Source organism: Pinus tabuliformis, chromosome 1_1 (assembly GCF_031772625.1).
Source record: "Pinus tabuliformis cultivar Carrire ecotype Pingquan chromosome 1_1, CPIR1, whole genome shotgun sequence".
NCBI lineage: Eukaryota > Viridiplantae > Streptophyta > Pinopsida > Pinales > Pinaceae > Pinus > Pinus tabuliformis.
The window spans coordinates 156,882,726-156,899,088 of record NC_142297.1 but is presented as its reverse complement, the minus strand read 5'-3'; positions in this window follow the sequence as shown (position 1 = coordinate 156,899,088).

The window sequence follows — 16,363 nt, the reverse complement described above, 5'->3', positions numbered from 1 at the left end:
GAAGTATTCCCCGGTAAATAATCATCGTGAATAAAGCATTTCAGCCACTAAAGCCTTGGTCGTGTTTTCACCGTCACCTCCACTTTTTCATTGGCCGATCATTCACCTCCATTTGATTGTTTACCCATTTTGAGGAACAGCTGCGAATAGTGATTTCACTAGCCATCCTTGTGACACTTCCGTGATTGGAAAATTCCAAACCTTACCTGGAATCAGCTGCTACCCATTTTATCACTCGTTCCTCAAAAGATGAGTCTTCTTTAAGCTCTTTTCAACTGACTCGTAAAATATGAAAAGTTTGCCGAGTTTTGGCCTTCCAGCTCGTTAAAGCGACCGGAAGTGCTATCCCTCCTCTAGATTTTAATCTTTTTGGACATGAGGGATTATTGCACAAAAAGATCGAGCGCTTGTTTTGTTCGGCTCGTTAAAACTATCAAAAATTCATCCCTTCTGTATTGTTTTATACTTTTTCGGACTTAAGGGATTAGATGACGAAAAAGGAATTTTGGAGTTACCTTTACGTACCTTTTCAGACTCTCTAAAAATGAAAAGGACCGAGTTATCTTTGTCGTTAAACTCGTTAAAAAGATTAATAGCGACAAAATTATCTTTAGACGAGAACGAGTTTCACTATCGCTAGGCTCGTTAAAACATAGCGATGGAACAAGCATATGTTATCCTCCTCAAGCTTGACAAAAATAAAGAGGTACTGGTCAGCAATGACTGGGGAAAAATTGGGAAGAAAACTCAAAGAATCTTTATTGGTAGCAAGTCGCTCTTGAACATGACACTTCCACTCCGTGCCTGAGTCAGGTTGGGTTGTTTCATTCACCAGTCACATCACCATGGTCACGCCATACCATCCACATTTGGGGTAAATGCTACCAATCCATCACATAAGTGTCGCCGACATGTTCAAGAGAAGTCACCCAGAGAAGTCACCCGTGTCCCATCCACTACCATACATTATACTTCATTCTTTCATGACCGCCATCCTGAACCATATATCATCAGATCGTTTTCACCTCCATCAAAATCATTTGCTCCGTTCCATGTCATTGATGTGGGATTCATTAAGGCCCTCCTTTGACAGGTCACTTCTTGTCGACATCAGCTCATTATCCAAGAAGCTGATCTAGGAACACCCCCTTCAGTACTTTGAAGCTTGCATGCCTCAATGGCAAGTTTCTCACTTCCGGCGACAGGTATACATCAATGACCTTCGACCGAAAGATTTTGCATGGTGTTCGACGCCAAGTCCTTTATTCACACCACGTGAATTGTACTGCAGTACCTTGAGGGTCATCATCATTATCGGTGATTCCTCTCGCGCTTGTTAATAGTTTACATCATTGACTGGTAATCAAGCGATGTCTTTCCATGTTCGACTTCAAAACATTTCTCACATGGATTGACTTGTACTTCGAGTGAAGATCGGACGAGATTGAAGACCCCAGATCTAGTTTCATCCATTCGGGCTGCGATATATATTTAGGAAAATAAAGACATTGAAATGTACAGCACTGCAGCACAGATAATCATCCTACCAAAAGGATGATGGATCTATCAGAATCATCAGCCTACCATCAGACGATTGTCTGTCCTATGTACATGAAAATGAATTTATAAAGTTGAGCATGGGAATGCCCACCTTAGCTAGATCATGAAAACAGTAGGAAGATAATGTATTGTATTGTATCTTATTACATGTCTCCTCCCAGCATTGAAATAACTTCGGATCCTCCTAATAAAGCATTTCACCCGATAAACGGCCTCATACTTTAGGGGGCAACTGTTATAGACATTTTTGTGCCTTATAGCTCTAAGCATGAAATGTCCATAAACCAAGGGATCCTAAGTCCCTAAAAGTGTTGTTCCGGCCCCTAAAGGAACAAGGTCAACAAATTACAGCTTCTCCCAGAAGTTCTCCACCAGAAACTGCTCAGAATCAGTCAAATCAGGATCATTTCAGCTGCTCCACTAGCTAGCTGCGTTGCATAGCACCCAAGTACACTAGCTAAGTGCGTTGCAACGCACCTAAATGCACTACCAGGGTGCGTTGAGCAGGAAATGACAAATGGCAGTGTCATTCCGCGAGGTGGACAGACAATGGAAGCTTCCAGAATCTTCCCCAATGACACTTGCCTCACTGAGTTCGACCAAGGATGAGTAAGAGGCTCTCAGCCTCCAAGTGGAAGCAAGAACTGACAGAGAGAAGACACTAGTCAGATCATAAGCTGACTCATCCTCTTTGCATACATCTATATATGGATCCCTCATCCCAGAGATCTAGAGGCTGGAATTTTGTACATTGCAGAGAATTGTTGTTGGTTTTGAGATAGATATCAGAGTATTGGGTGATTTATGCTTTGTTGGAGGTGAAGAGGGGACTCCTTTGCTGGGAGGTTGATGCTGGATCAGGAATCATCGGTTGTAACTCCTCCTGGATCTTCTTGTTATATCAATAAAACTATTTGAGTTTCTCCTACATGCTTGTGTATCATTGATGTTTGTTACATTTGTATGTTTAGCTTAAATCTGATCCTAAGCTATTTATGAATATAAATCCATGTCTTTGTGTAGTTTTCTTCTTCTGTGACCTTACAGGAACTTGGTGAAGCTGGGCAAGTAAGGGAGCAGGTAGCTGGAAGCTGTCAAAGAGGAGAGAGATTGGATCAAAGGACTAGCGCAAGACACAGGTTGGTTCATTCTATTCCTCTTCGTTTATAGTTCATAAAGAAGAATACGAAAGTAGTTTTCTTTGTTTGTTTCTAAGGTCACTGTCACACCTTAGTGGGATAGGGTCGTTCTGAGTAGACACTTTTCCCGTTAACATTTTATGCATCAATTTTTGTATCTTGTTTTCTATCCACTTTTGCATCTACTTCTGTTGCATCCATTTTTGTGTCCATTGTTGCACCCATAATTGCATCCACTTTTGCATCCATTTTTTCATCTTGTTTTTCATCCAAGTTTTCATCTTCTTTTGTTTCTTTTGTTGTATCCACTTTTGCATCCACATTTGTTGAGCCACAATTTGTACCATGTTTTGCATCTACCATTGCACCCACATTTGCTTCCACTTTTTCATCCACATTTGTATCCTCTTTTGTGTCCAATTTTTCATCAAATATTGTGTGTGTTTGTGTCCCCTCTTGCATCTACAACACAAGGAATACTTCCAACACAGTATTCAAGACCGACCTCATTGTGACGTAATATTGTGTATGGAAATTTGTAACTCATCCAACACAAGGAAGATCTCCTCCTTGGCCTCATTGTGATCCAACAATACACTACCCACTAGCATTTTCAAATACTAGTAGATATCAACAATATACATGTGTTAGTTATATCTTCCTCTGGTGTGTGTTGTGTTAAGCACCCAATATGCTACCTCTCGAGCCACTTCGATATCTATCAAACATCTCTAATTTCCTACAATGTCATGTTTCACTACAACTATTTTGTCATGAATATTTAGTGAGTTTGGATGCAATACAAAGGTGTTGAAGTTTAATCTTTCTATTCTATTCAAAAGCCTCCTTGTTTTATGTAGTGGGTGACTCCTTGTCAGGTTTGAATGCATCAACGGTGCATTGTAAGATTGAACGAATGATAAGACAAAATTCCTAAAATATGAATGTTTTCTCAAGAGATGGAAGTGAAGGGTAGTGGAATCCAAGGAGGAGAGGAACTTGGGAGATGAGGGATTTTCTCAAGGATGGATTGAGAGAAGAACGGAAAGGAGAAAGATTGTTCTTGACTTGAAAAATATATCGAAAGCGAAGGAGAAACCTAGCCAAACCTGACTATAAAAATCTGAGTGATGGGTTGAGAGTTGATGCAACAAAAAAATAAATAGAAAACAATGTCACCAATGCCCAGGGAATACACTGGGAGAGAACACGAGAAATAAAGGAAACAAAAAAGGGTAGAAAATTATCCACTATACAATGTTAAAGTAGTATCCCTAGAGGAAAACTCGTATGGAATTATTGTAGTTGAAGAATAATAGCCCATGAATGGTAATAATTGACCACATTACAGGGCCCTCTAGCCTAAATTAACATTTTCCTCATGCAAATTATGACTAGTTCTTAGAGAAATGGCCACACCTACAAATTACAAGTGTTCTACAAAGTCATGTATGCTAAGAATGAAACCTATGATGGCTCTAGAAATACATACCTCAATATCATAACTACCACTAATTTCAACTTAGTTGCAACCATTAAACCAATACTAGTTCCAAAGGGATTTGACACCAAATTGGAGAGATGTCAAACGATCCTCCATGCAACTTCATGATGGCTTGTTAATGACATTTGAGAGGGTGCATGGCCACATCCTCATATGTGAGTGCTTGATGGGATGATGGCCATGCACTTCCCAACCTAGCATGTCGTATTCAGTCCATCTAGGGGAGATTCATATTTGTAAGTATAAAATTTCAAAACTTTATATTAAATTTAGTTAATAAACATAACGTAATACTTACAATAAACTCTTTTTCTAATAATGTGCATACTCCATCTCTATATATACTCTATGATATGCATATTATATTAAAAAATTAAATAAAAATAATAACAAAACATGTCTAAGTCAAATCCCACTAGCATAAGCGGTTGAGGATGGACCTCGTCAGCAAGGTGACCTAGGATCAAACCTCATGGGGGGTGGTTATGCCTTGTGCTTGGGGGAGGAGACATGCTAAAAAGTCTAGTCAGCTAAGGGCTGGTGTGGCCCAGGCTGGGTCAAATCCCCAGGTGACTTTGACGGCTTAGATTCTCCTAGGTCGCGACTCCTCAAGCCACAGGTCAAGCCTGGAGGATCATTGACAACTTGATGAATAAAAAAAAACATGTCTAAAAAAATCCCTTTACATGTTTGTAGTTATATGTATTATGAGGATTATAATAAAATTAGTACTAAGGATTTTTATAGATAAAGATGTGAAATTTATATATAATATAAAGAACAAGCATATGTCTATCCTAATGACGAATCTATTAAGTGTTCAGAGGGATCACATTTTTTGACATTTTCTCATTTTTTTTCACTCAAAATGAGTTTGCATCTTGAGAGATTTGATCCCTCTCGACATTTGATAAAACCAAAAAAAATCTACCTTAATTCCAAATCTATCAAGTGTCAAGAGGGATAAAATCTCTCAAGGTGCAAATATTTTACTACATTTTGTACTCAAAAAGAGGTTTACATCACTAGACATTAAATCCTAATATAAGCTTGGTAGATTTAGAGTAATGATAAATATTTTAATCAATACAATCGCCTTTTGTATTTTACAAATTTAGAATAACGTAAATTAATATTAATTTTACCTTACTTGACTTCTATATTTTAGAAAAATAGAATATACCTTCAACCTAAATTAATATAGATTTTTGTATTTTAGAGAATGATAACCTAAATTAATATAGATTTTAGCTTTCACAAACTTATGCGATGAAAAATCATGTAGACATAAAATTTAAATATTAATATAATCTAAAATATTTTTTAAGAGAATGAATTCTTTAGATTAATCACAACAATATTTTTCCGGTCAACATTTCGAACTCATCATCATGACATAGATGGAAGACCTAATCTCATAGGAAATGCTTTAGAGAATTCAACATAAAAATCAAATAAAAAATAAGGTAAAAATTAATTAGTCAAAAAGTAATAAAATAATTTTTTTTTATTTAAACAAATAATAAAAAACAAGATAAGGAAAAATATAAGTATTTAAAAATATAAATATTTATAAATACGAATCTATTAAAAGTATATTATTAGAACGTATTATTAAAAATAAGAACAATTTTTTAATTTGAATGAAAATAAGTCTATCGGACCTAAAGAAACAAATATGGATTAATGCTTCCTAGATACAACCTTTGGAATAGATTAGAAGAGCTAAAGGTTCCTCTCGAGTTGAGAGCTGCTGTTATAAGGTTATACGAGAATGTAATTGCCAAGCTAAAGAGCAATGAGGGGTGGTCGAAAGATATTAAGTGTAACATCGGAGTTAAACAAGGTTGCCCCCTCTCCCCTACCCTATTTGGCATTTACATCGATAAGCTCGAAGGCTATTTAGAGGAAGTAGGATGTGATGGCACGATCTTAGTTGGGATAGTCGTCATCCTTCTTCTTTATGCTGAGGATATTGTTCTTTTGGCAAGGTGCCCATCTGATCTTAATAAGCAACTCAAGCTTCTTAAGGATTTCTGCTCTACCATGGGTATGACTGTTAACACTGACAAAACACAAGTTATGATTATCAAATCCAAGAAGGACACTTACGCTAATTTTATGTATGACAATAATAAATTGGAGGAAGTGTATTCTTACAAGTACCTAGGAATTGATATTCATCACAAGCTCAACTCGAACCATATCATTGAGAAAAGGATTAATGGGGGGTGGAAAGCTTATTTTGGTCTTGAAAATAATTGTAAAATAGCAAACCTCGTAATGTGGGATAAAAAGAAGTTCCTCTTTGAAACTTTAGTCACTCTTGTTATCTTATATGGCTGTGAGGTTTGGGGTTGCAGCATCTCCAGAGAATCATGGAGAAAGATTGAGCAAATCCAGAAGCGTTTTATAACTTATAACCTGAAAATTAAAAGTAATACACCCTATCCTATTCTCCTTATAGAAGCAGGTCTTTCCCCTATTGAGAGCCTAGCTATGCTTAGGTTTCTGTTGTACAAGCACAAAATCAGTAACATAGACGATCATAGACTTCCTAAGCTAGCTTTAAATTCTAGCCAAAACCACCTAAGGCTCAATTGAGGGTGGCATAAAGACACAAGGGCCTGGTTAAACTATTGGGAGATCAACGAAAATGATGCATTGCAAAACATAAATAACATTAAAGGTATTGTTACCTCTAAGTTCAAAGAAAAAATGTGGTGTGAGAAAGATTTAGTAGCTAAAAGAAAATTAAGTTATTATAAGAAGGTCATCAACCCCACCCTAGAAGATCAAAATTATCTCTCTATTTTAACTAGCTCAAAGAAGAAAATTAATATAGCAAAGATTAGAACGAATTCTCATGAGCTCCATAGTGAAACAGGTCGTTGGGCAGTTCCTAAAACGCCATGGATGGAAAGGATCTGCCATATATGTGAGAATAGGAACATCGAGGATGAAAACCACTTCCTCTTAGAGTGCCCCGCGTATAACCACATTAGATCTCATTTTCACAATCTTTGTTACAATACTGACCTTCCTAGCCTTTTACAATGTCAAAATTATAGTGAGCTTGAGAGGCTTCTCTCCAAGCTTTTTGAGCATAGGAATAGAATCTTAAATCAAAATAAATAATTTGTTTCTTTAGGTCCGATAGACCATTGTTTGGTCTCAGCGGATGTTAACCATCATCATCATCATCATCATCATCATGAAAACTCCTATAAATAAGGATAATTCTAATGGTATTAAACTTGATATTATGTATAAAAAAGTAAAATGAAAAATCAACTTTAATTAGTAAAAAAAAACTAATAAAACAATAACTTACTTGAACAAAAATATATATATATATATATATATTAAAAGGAAAAGCATTTTTTTTAATGAATTAAAATAAGGTTATGAATAGTCCTATAAATAAGGTTAAACAATGTAGTTAATATATAACTAAATTGGAAATAAAATGGTTTTAAATTAGATATTATGTATTAAAAATAGAAAGAAATGATATATATATATTTTTAATTAAATAATTAATAATTAAATTTTCTCCATATTCTATTTTTTGCCTATTTTATATTTATTTTTTAATTTCCTTAGAATATTGATTTTTCCTTATTTTTTATTGTTAAATTTCCTTCCTATTCTCTTTTTTCCCTCCTTATTTATTTATAGACTCTGTCAATATATCTATCTATTTTTTCTTTTAATAGATGCATAACTAAGAAGGAGAAGAAACATTTGGGCTTCGAGAGCTTGAGGCATATTACACTTATTCTTGATACTTTGAAGATTAGAGGGTTTTTATTGTTGTCGAATGCATATAGTCATTGCTACATCTAGTTCCCTGATACAGGCGTTTGATAGATCCAATTTGCTAATACCAATATTTGCTAGATCTATCACATATACAGGGGTTTGTTAGATCTAGCTTGCTGATATAGGGGTTTGCTAGACCTAGTTCATTGACATAAGGGTTTGCTAGATCTAATTTGCTAATATAAGTGATTTCTATATCTATTTCGTTGACATAGGGGTTTTAGATAGAATATTTTTATTGTTTTGGAATGCATATATCCATAGATAATACAAGGGATTTTAGATAGAGGATTTTTATTTTTCTGGAATGCATATATCCATAGCTAGATCTGTTTACCTGATAGACAAGTTTTGATAATGCAATTTACAGGACTACCAACAATACTACCTAGGTTTTCATAAAAAGATTTTATTGTGAGTTTCATATATCCATAGCTAGATCTACTGCTATGATGCATGGGTTTTGATAATGTAGGTCTAACAATGACAAGAGCTTCATAACTCAAAAGCAAAATGAGCATTAAGGTTTAAGCACCATTTTTTCTCAAATTAGTCCAATTGCTTCCAAGAATAGAGGGTTTTTATTGTTGTGAAATGTATATGTTCATAGTAGTTATAGTTCAATCATGAGATATTTTCATTTATATTGAATTTGTTGTTTTCTTATTTATAATTTATCTTCTTAACCCATTCACTAGATAATATGGAATCATTACAGCTCTATTGAATTGTTAGATATTTAATATTATAACTATCATCATAGCATATGGTAATCAATATATTTTGATTAATTATTAATTTATATTGAATTTCAATTTAATCTTAACCTTTTCAATCATGAGATATTTTTATTTATAATGAAATTGTTGCTTTTTGTTTATAGTGAATCCACTTAACCCATTCACTAGATAATATGGAATTGAATGATTAGATATCTATTATTATAACTGTCAGCATGGTATATGGTAATCCATATTGTTTTGACGTAACAACTAATAAATGTGTTTTAATAATGCAAGTCCATCCAATGGGTTCGCACATGAGAAAAATGGATTCACGGTAGAGGGGAATGCAAGTCCATCCAATGGGTTCACAAATGAGAAAAATGGATTCACAATAGAGGGAAAAGACATGGATGATTTTGATGTTATGATTTCTCATTTCCATTGTTTGAGGTTGCATCATTAGAATTTGTGAATGGCCTCTCCTGTTGCAAAAGGATATGTGCATGTGGAGGCCTTTCCAAATCCCACACCCACCATATATCTAGTACACGTTGCATGCATACTCCCAGTATATGCCATGTGTCACTTCTACTCCATTGGTTTCTTCTCCTTCATTGGTTACTCTTCTTGTTTTGTCTCCTTTGACTCATGTATTTGATGTTTCAATACCAATGGAAATAGTAGAAATAACCTCAGATCCTATGCTCGAGGCTTCACCACCACTGTAATAGCAGAAACATTTGTAGCACCTGCAACCACTCTCTGCCACTAGGTTCTACTTTTGAAAGGTCGGGCATAAAGTGTAGACCATCTAAAGCATGTGGAAACCTTTGATCTCTTCTCCATATCTTGGAAGACCTATAATCTTATGTATATGATATCATCTAAATCATATCAAAACCTTTGGACTTTTCACCATATATTAGCTATTTAATATGTCGCTAACCTTAAGTATATGATACCAGCAATGTTTGGTTACAAAATTGATGTATACAATACCAATGATGTTTGGTTTCAAAATTTATGAATATGATACTCCCACTTGTATGTTCGAGCTTTCATTTGTTTAATAACGGTGTGATTAAGGCTCACAACCTCACTGCTTATGTAGGTGCTCTACTCACCACATACCAATGAATTTATAAGATTAAATTTTAGATGCTTTATGTATATTTTTAAAATTATCAACATTATTTTGATGAATAATTATTATGTATGACGATATTGTTATAGCTCCAAATCTCACTCTTATGGTTTGTGATGCTGCACTTATGGCCTAGGGAAACCCCTCCTTCCAGACCTGGTCCTAAAATTTAAAAAACAGTGTTTTATTCCCTATACGCGACATTGCCCTGAGTTAAACGCGTGTACACGCGGGTCTTGTATACCCAACCCGCGTGTATGTATTAAAACACTTAAAAAAATAATAAATTCCTTATTTTCGGGCGGAGATCGCGGGTTTTACCTACTGGATCACCTGTTAGTGCCCGTGGCCCAACTGTTCCCAACCAACTCCTAACTAAAAAACTACTTTGGAGATGGTATAAAAAGACATCAAGGGGAAAGCCAAAAGGAGAGAGAAAAGAGAGCAAGATTATTATGCTGAGATTTTCCCCTTAGACCAGGTCTGAAGTCCTTGGTGCTTTCTGCACTTCCCCCATTTTGCATAGGAAACCCTTGTTTCCATGTGTATTGGTGATCATTCATCCTTGATATCATCATTGAGTAAGACTTGGAAGGAGCTCTTGTTGGAGGCTTGAGGCTGGAACGAATCTGGGAGGAAGCTTTGCTTGGAGCCTGCTGAAGGTGTTCAGGTGATATCTTTCCGTTATATGTACTTTATTTGCCTTTATATATAAAGAAACATGTCTTTGTTCCCAAAACAATCTTTCTTTATGCTTATGAGATTCTTGTTTTGAATTCTTATGCAAGTGGTTACTTAAAGATTTTTATAACTAACTTTATAGCATGAAGATGGTTTTCATATAAGTATTTGTCCATGTATTGTTGTGTGCTTTGATTTGTTTGTCTTGCAGGTCAAAGAGGAAGAAGGGAACTCCAAGAAGGGTTTGGACCCTAAAGGCCTTCTCGAACGTAGGACCTTAGGTACGTACCCTTAACATTAGAATTTGCTTAAAAGTAAAGATGATGGCTGTGTGTGTGTTTCTTTGAATAAGCAATTTTCAGTCTGGTAGAGTCTTAGCCCAAAGGACCCTAGGGGTACTTTCCCTTCAACCAGAATTGGCGACTCCGCTAGGGACAACACTCTTGTTGTTCCTAGTTTGGGTAGTCTTCAAGCCAATCAAGGCTCAGCCCCTCTGTTTGTTGGCTCTGACTGTCTGATTTGTTCTTGAACTCCAAGCTTTTCCAGTTTTTTCAGTCTGTGTTTTTTATTTTTCTTGAAAGACTTCAGATACGCTCTTTTTCTGGATTACAGAAGCGTATATACGCAAGTTGCACTAAGTGAACCCGCGTATACGCAGGTTTCCTTAGTTACAGTCGCGTGTACACGCATTCTGCACATAATTGCAGGCGTGTATATTACATAATTTTCAAGATTTATAAATTTTCTTTTACTGAATGTCTGTCTGGTGGTTTGGGTCAGTTTGAAGTAGTCATTTTCCAGTGACAGTTCTCTGTTTAACAGGGGGCATCTTGTTCTGAACTCTCTCTAGTCATAAGGAGTATTAGTCTTGTTTTCGTTGATTGCAAGCGTCATTGATTTTTGACACACAAGATTTCTATTTAGGAATCTTGATTGCTCTGTTTCGGCAGAGTAGGAAGATTGGGTTCAATCTTTGTGTCCATTTTTCTTTCATGACACTTTTGTTTGCTTAACGAAATCATTTTTGTGACCATTTGCTCCTTCGTTTCGGGAAAGTTGTTTGTTACCATTTTCTTGAAACTTGTCTTTTGATCTTTTGGACTTTCATTGCTGCTTTTGATTGTCAAAAGCGATTTCAAACACATTTTATTTTTTTTGAGTTTTCATCATTTGAAAGGTGTCAATTCACAAAAGTGTTTGGTTGCCTATTTATCAATCATTGGTGTCGGTATTTTTGAGAGCTTTCCTTTGAAAAAGACTTTTTGGTTTGATTGAAAGAAAATCTTTTGAAAGTTTTGAGTTTCGCTTTCTTAAACTTGCTTTTCATTTGATTTCCTTTTTGCGAAGTGAAAGTGCTTTGTTTTTATCTTATAACTTGTTTTTATTGTTTGGACGAAATGATTGGTAACACATCATCTTCTATCTAAGCATTTTAGTGGCAAGACAAAATTTGGTAAAGCAGCAACTTTCCTTCTTTGTTTTTAGAAGTAGTCTTTAAATCTTGCATCCACATATAGTTTTTGCATTAGGATAGATTTGCATCTCTTTTTAGGCATATTTAGTTTTGTTAGTTTTTGTGAGTGTGGAGTCTGAAAAGAAAAAGGAAATTTGTTTATATTACAAGTACCTCTGAACCTCATAGAAATTGCTCTTCATCGAAAACAAAAAGTGCATGTGCATGTAGCTAAGTTTTATTAATTTCTTTTGCGTCCATAAAAACACCACAAGTTTCATCTCCATTACCTTGTGACTTAAAGAACAGCCTAATAAAATCAAGCGCTAAATTAAAATCCACTAGAACTTGTTTGTTTTAGTCAGTTACACCAACAAGTTTAGGATTTTAGGGCCTTGGATTAGGCGAGTGGAGAGTTAACTCTCCAAGGCCACATAAAACGTCAAACATAAGAGTCTGATTAACGAGAGTAAATCCAATAGCGTTCGGGAGACCAGGAAAGCTCCGGATCTGGGAGTTAAGCATGAGGGTCTGTGAAGACAGGGAAGAGAGATACCCCCTCTCCTACTTGTCCGAACTTACCTCACGACTGTTCCGCCTGGCTTCTGCGACGAGTTGGTACCCATAGTTGCCTCTCCTAGGGATCTGCATAGGTGGCTGCAGAGGGGAATCCCGTGGCACCTGAGGTCGACGTTGTATCACTTTCAACAGTACTACTGGAGGGCACCCTTGCGAAGCTTGGGGGCTTGCACCGGCGCAGGCTGTTGTTAGGAGGTCAACGTAACTTCCTCTGATACCTTCGCTGATAGGACTGGGCCCTCATCATCCCAGACTATCTTCGGAAGGCCCCTTGATTCACTTTCTCGTATTTTGGTGTCCGGTCTTAATCACCCGGAGCGGAAATACTTGGAAGTTGTTTGACTGGCTGTATCTTTAGGGACTTTGTAGTGTGTGCTCTGTGCTCCTAGTTGGCCTAGCTTTCAAATTTTTTTTGAGTCTTTAATTAGATCATAACAAAAAATTCAAAGTGGCTGACCGATCTCCTAGACGGTCTCGAAGACTTCGTGGTCTTTCGCCGCCAAGTTTAGAGCCTTCTCCGAGAAGGCGCAGAGGGAATATCACCGGTGGGGTTCGTCCTACGCCGGTTGACGCATCGGAGATTGATCCTCCTAGCGGAGGCGTTATCGTCCCAGCAAGGCCTGGTACTTCTGAACAAGAGAGAGATACTCCAGTCCTTTCTCGAGTTCGCTTTCAAGCGGAGAATAACGTAGAGGTAGAAGAATTCTCTGAGTCGTTAGGGGCTCCGAATTCTCCCCTACCATTTAGTCATCCAGACGTATTGCAATACGTTGGGACTCCGTCACATAGACCAGCAAGTCCAGGTTACGCTACGCGCTTACCATTCATGACTACTACTGGAAGCATGGCTTCTACGAGTGCTACGACAATGCAAACCCCAACATCTGTGCAGGGAGGAGGAACTATTTCCATCCCCTCCACTTCCTTGTTTGGATCTTTTGCGAGCACATCTTTACTTGGGTCTACCTCCATTCCGTCTACGAGTGGAAATGCCCAAAGCAATGCTTTTGGTACAGGATTTTTCCCATTTGGCACCCAATCACAGGGTATTCCATCGCTCCCGTTTAGTGCCGCTACGTCCATGGCGAGCGAATCGGCTTCGTTCCACGGTTTTCCTTTCGGAAGTGGTCATATACCACATTCCAACCCAACGATAGGATCCATGCCTTTTTCTTCAGTAGGACAAAGCAACAATCCTTTCCAAGGTTGGAATAACCCTAGGGTTAGTAACGCGGGAACTTGGAATCCGTTCATCGGCCAACAAGGGAATAGGCCGTACACCACGGTTAGTTCGTTTCAAAGTATTCCTCCCCTTGCTTCGGCTTGGAATCCATATCAGGGGTTATCAACTCCTTACCATTCTTTAGGAGGAAACTTTGCGGGTTATGGAGGTTATACGGCAGGAGTTGGTCAAACTCCGAATTTTGCTGGATCTCAAGGCTTGCCTTTTGGTTCGGCCGGTTCTACTGGTTACTTCAGGCAGCCTGGTGCCTCACAAATTCCAGGACAATCTTTTCAGAGCTTAGGGAGTTCTGCCCAGTCTGGATGGAATCCCTTAGGTCCTCCTAGGCTTCCGTTTCTGGCAACGTTAAACTTGCCAGATCTCACAAAGTTAACAAACGACCCAATTAAATATAATCCGGCCTGGCCTCCGGTCCCTACTAAACTCCCTTCGGACATTCCAAAATTCGAAGGGAAGAGTGGTGAGGACCCGGGCGACCACGTAACCACGTTCCATCTATGGTGCTCATCTAACTCCCTCATCGATGATTCGATTAGGTTGAGACTCTTTCAGCGCACCTTAACTGGCAACGCGGCCAAGTGGTATATAGAGTTGCCAGGGGGCAGCTTCTCATCCTTCGCCGACTTAGCCAATATTTTCTTAAATCACTTTCAGTTGCCTGTCCGCTATGACGCCGGAACTGAACTTCTGGCTACCTTTCGTCAGGATAAGGCTACTCACATTTCCGATCACATTCAGGAATGGAGACGGAGAAAGAGGCTCATCAAAGCCGAAATCCCTCCGGAGTACCGTCTCGAGTGGTTTTTGAAGTCTCTACAACCCGAGATCTCCAAGGATGTCTCCATGTCTGGGGTCTATTCTGAGGAGCAAGCCATTTTTAGGGCCCAGCAGTTAGAATTGATTTACTCTCAATCTGGGATCCTACAAAAGTACTTGCTAGATGCTCCTGGATCTAAAGTTGATCTAGCTAAGCCGAAGCCAGGTCCACACGCGAATGGTATCGTTGGGTCAGTAGACACAACTACAGTGAACTTGTTGAATCAATTGCAGTAGTTGTCTTTGTAAACTGCTTCCAACAACCAAGTCACATTGTCTAATCCTCCCCCTTCCCAAACTTCTTCAGTTAATGCCGTCCAATCCGATAACCCCAAAGGAAATCAAAACTCCAATGGGAAAAAGAAAGGACGTGGTAAGAAGAAGAACTCGGATGGGAAGCCCGATGCAAATAAATCCGGCAACAACGCTGGTGGTGGTAAAGGTGAGTCGAGAAAGAAAGTTAACTTCCCTTGCAAGTTATGCAGCGGAGACCATCTAACTCATCTCTGCCCTAGAATTGAAGACGCTCAGCGCTTGTTAGGATAGCAAGGGACTTCTAGTTCGCAAGCTGTGTTAACTAACCCATTTCCCCAAGGGCAGCAACTTCTTGCTGGCGCGAATTCAAATCCTGGGACCTCCTCGGGGGGCAACCAGGAAGGGGAAAAAGCATCAAATGTTTTTATGATGGGTTCAAATGTCCATGTGACTACTCGGTCACGTGATTATGGTGAAGCCGAAACATCTAAGGATAAAACGGTTCCCGGAGGTAATGACCTTCATATTGAGCGACCTCCTGTTGAGACTATACCTAGGATACCGAAAGGTTCCGCCAAACGCGCGACGATTAACCCTAATGCTAGGGCCGCCCAAAATTACTCCATTGTGGAGGATTTGGCTCAAAGCCCATGTGCTATGTCCGCTTTGGAAGTTCTCCAGTCGTGTCCGTCTCAGAGAAGTGCTTTACTCTCCGCCATTGGAGCAGTCGATCCAGCTAACTCTCTAGTGCTCTCTTTTGACATGTCAAATGTCAAAAAGAGACTCCCTCATCATATGGCTTTTCAAATAAAGTCAACATACCAGAAAATCAATATTTTTCGCACCGTTATAGATGAAGGAGCTTCCACATGCGTCATGTCCATGTCATGTTGGAAGGCTATTGGTTCACCTTCGGCTGTTCCTTCACCAACCGTCTTAACTGCGTTTGATGGTCATTCTCACAAGCCGCATGGGATTATCCCGGCCTTCCCTATATGTGTTGGAGGGAAAGTCGTTAATATCGAAGTTGAAGTTGTAGATGCAAACCTAGACTATAATCTCCTATTAGGAAGGAACTGGGTATACGAGATGGAAGCCGTTGTTTCGACTCTGTTTCGTGTCATTTGCTTTCCTCATGAGGGGAAAATTGTTAAGGTTGATCAATTGGACTATTCCCCAATCGATCCTCAAGCAACCTCTGACTCTACTGTTCCTTTGGTGGATAACCCTCGCCCCCCGACTGAGAATTTAGGAGTAGGGATGTATTCCTCATTGATGGGTACGTTTGATCTTCCCTCTCCTTTTGCAAGAATCAATACTATTTCATCATCCAAGGAGTCTCCTCGAGAAGAGTTCTTTTGAACTCATTATTTTTCCAACCCTTGGACCTTGCCTTCACCTACGACCACATTAGTTGAAGGACAAGTTAATGGAATGGC